We start from the raw sequence: 3,611 nt of genomic DNA, 5'->3' as shown, positions 1-3,611 counted from the left end.
AAAATTTATGAACTCTAAGGCTTTTACTTGGTAATTCCATCTGTACAGCAGTGGTCCTCAGAATGTGGTCCTGGACAAGAAATATCAGCACCACTTGGGAACTTGGCTTCCACAGCAATCTGGTTTTTAATGGGTCCTCCAGGTGATTCTGATTCTAAAATTTCAGTCGTGTGAATGAAAAAGGGGCCATGTAATGAACCTAACAGGCTCAGCGGGCCTCATGGTAGGCTTGACAAGCCAGTGACCAAAATATCCACACAAGATGGTCTGATTACAAATTCCTAACTGGGCAGGTCATGGTTGGCAGTCACATTCTGGACTACAGCTTACTTAGCAAAGGTTAATGTTACCTTAAGTGAGCCCTGTCCATTGCTCTTATGCATCCAGGATAACATACCTTAAAATGTCAGAGTAGAGCAGAAAGTGGGCACTGGATGGGTCTGTGGTGGGGTCAGTTGGCTCCTGTTCTATGTCTTCTCTGTGATTGATGGAACTTGATTAAAAATGTCTAAGCAACAACTAGCCCAGCTTATAAATCCAGAAACTCCTGGCTGTGTTGGATTTGCAAATCTTCCCAAGTTCACCAAAAATCATTCAAAAAAAGTATTGAGTTCACACTAATGGTGGTTGGTGAATCAGGTCTAGGAAAATCTACTTTCATAAATAGCTTATTCCTGATGGCTCTCTACCCAGAAAGAATCATACCTGGAGCTGCAAAGAAAATCAAAAGAACAGTACAAATTGAGGCTTCAACTGTTGAGACTGAAGAGCAAGGGGTCAAGCTGCACCTGACAGTGGTAGGCATACCTGGCTATGGTGACACCATCAACTGCAGGGACTGCTACAAGACCATCATCTGGTACATCAACCAGCAGCTCCAGCAGTACCTGCACGACTAGAGCAGCCCTAGCCATTGGCACATCGTGGACAATAGGGTGCACTGCTGCTTCTACTCCATCTCGCCCTTTGGACACAGACTGAAGCCCTTAGATGTTGCGTTCATGAAGGCAATACACAACAAGGTCAATATTGTGTCTGTCATTGCTAAAGCCCACAAATTCACTCTGAAGGAACAAGAGCACTTCAAGAAAATGATTCTGGATGAAATTGAAGGACACAACATCAAAATCTATCACTTTCCTGATGCAGAGTCAGATGAAGATGAAGATTTTAAAAAGCAGGCTCGGCTTCTCAAGTTGCAGTGTCCCCTTCTATGTGGTTGGATCCAATCAGCTGATTGAAGCCAAAGGCAAGAAGGTTGAGACCCCTCTATGCATGGGGGTGTGGTGGAGGTGGAGAACCCAGAGCACAATGATTTCTGAAGCTGAGGACAATGCTCGTCACTCACATGCAGGACCTCCAGGACGTGACCCAGGACTTCTGCTCTGAGAAGCTCAGGAGAGGTGGCAGAAAAGTGGAAAATGAGAACATGAACAAAAACCAGATCTTTCTATAAAAATAAGCTGAGCTCCACTGCATTGAGATAATCACCAGAATGCAGGCACAGCTGCAGATGCAGGGCAGCAACGGCAACCCCGCAGTTCGAGCACCACATGTGTGAAAACACTCTGGATGAATAACACTCTGGAAAAAGTCTGGATAAATATTCTGGATGAATAATCCATTTCTGTGTTTTCAGGAAATTGTTGGAGAGGTGCCCATCCATACTTTACAGTGCCTGTGACTCAAGAATTTAATTTTTAAAAAACTTTTGATGTGTTCTTTTGTATGCAGCACTTCTAACATTTGTATTCATTGTAGATGGTAGACTTTATATTTTGTGAGTGAACTTTGCCTTTTCACTTTCTTCCACTGTATGCAACCACTAACATTAGTTAGAATGGATTTCCAGGGATCAGGCAGCATGTTAATATGTTTTGGCTGACCTAACCCTCTAGTCCTGAAGGAGCACTCTTTTTATTATTATTTTTTTTCTTTTTAAAATATATTTTATTGATTATACTATTACAGTTGTCCCATTTCCACCCTTCATTCCCCTCCACTCTGCACACTGCCTCCCACCCACATCCCCCCTTTAGTTCATGTCCATGTGTCATAAATTCTTTAGTTTCTGCATTTCCCATACTATCCTTGCCCTCCCCTTGTTTATTTTCTACCTACCGTCTATGCTACTTATTCTCTGTACCTTTTCCCCCCTCTCCTCCTTTCATTCCCTGTTGCTAACCCTCCATGTGATCTCCATTTCTGTGGTTCTGTTCCTGTTCTAATTGTTTGCTTAGTTTGCTTTTGTTTTAGGTGTGGTTGTTAATAATAGTGAGTTTGCTGTCTTTTTACAGTTCATATTTTTTATCTTCTTTTTCTTAGATAAGTCCCTTTAACATTTCATATAATAAGGGCTGGGTGATGATGAACTCCTTTAACTTGACCTTATCTGAGAACCTCTTTATCTGCCCTTTCATTGTAAATGAAAGCTTTGCTGGATAGAGCAATCTTGGATGTAGGTCCTTGCCTGTCATGACTTGGAATACTTCTTTCCAGCCCCTTCTTTCCTGTAAGGTCACTTTTGAGAAATCAGCTGACAGTCTGATGGGAAATCCTTTGTAGGTGACTGTCCCCTTATCTCTTGCTGCTTCTAGAATTCTTTCCTTCATTTTAATCTTGTCTAATGTAATTATGATGTGCCTTGGTGGGAAGAGAACTCTTGATTTTTTTCAGAACATTCATACCCAGAATGTTCCTGAGTGGTATAGTATAGAGACATGGACCTAGTGACACAGAACCATTTCTGCAACACCCTACTTAGTAAGGTACAGAACCATTTGCTCACCCAAGAGCTTGTGTGGAGATGTTTCCCTGCCTCCCACCCTCACTTCTGTTTGAGACCAACACTGAAAAACAGTTTTGCTGCTATAATTTAATACCTTTCATTCATCTGTATGTATATCTTTTTAACAAATGAAACAATAGAATTATCTAATGAGATACATGTTTATATTTAAAAAGTGTTTTAAAAACAGGCCTTTAGGGGTAAATTTTAGTAGTCTCTGGATTCTTACACTGGGTCACTTTTTTAAACCACTGTGCAGAGAACTTGCCACAGCCACTTTTTGTGGTGTTTTCCACTAGTACTTGTCTCATGGAAAAAGAGTATCCAAGAGTTGCAGTTTTCACAGTGCAACTAAGATTCTTACCAATACAAAGTCAATAAACTATTTTTGCCCAAATTAAAAAATACCTTTTAAAAGGAAATTAGCAGTTGATGTGTTTAGAAACTAACCTTTGTATATTTTTACTGCACTTTAATATATTTTTATAACTGCAGGTGCAGAAGATCTGCCTCAGCAGTGGAAATCAGGGTCCTTTGGTGGGTGCGTGCCAAACCCAGACTTGCCATAGGCCCTGAGGTTTCAGCCCCCTGAAGTCCAAAGTGCCAATCAGGTTTTTCTGATTTGGCTTTTCTTTAATTGTTTCTTTTTTAGATGGTTTTCTGAAGGGAGGCAAATTGCACTGCTCTTTTTTTTTTTATGTGCGAACTGTCTCACCTATTTTTAGCCACCACCATTTCCTTCATTATTTGTGATGCAAATTTCTCCATGCATCCAATGAGAATAAAAGACATTTCAAATCTGCACCATAGCCTGGTTGCAGGT

General features: G+C 40.9%; 1 pseudogene; it reads left to right on the top strand.

Moving 5' to 3' along the window:
- The first annotated feature begins 504 nt into the window (after window positions 1-504).
- On the top strand, window positions 505-1,561 carry LOC123820744 (annotated as a pseudogene).
- The last annotated feature ends 2,050 nt before the right edge of the window (window positions 1,562-3,611 follow it).

The sequence above is a fragment of the Phyllostomus hastatus genome, unplaced genomic scaffold (genome assembly GCF_019186645.2).
Source record: "Phyllostomus hastatus isolate PE091 unplaced genomic scaffold, TTU_PhHast_1.1 phas_contig_37, whole genome shotgun sequence".
Taxonomy (NCBI): domain Eukaryota; kingdom Metazoa; phylum Chordata; class Mammalia; order Chiroptera; family Phyllostomidae; genus Phyllostomus; species Phyllostomus hastatus.
This window is presented reverse-complemented; position numbering and strand designations above follow the sequence as displayed.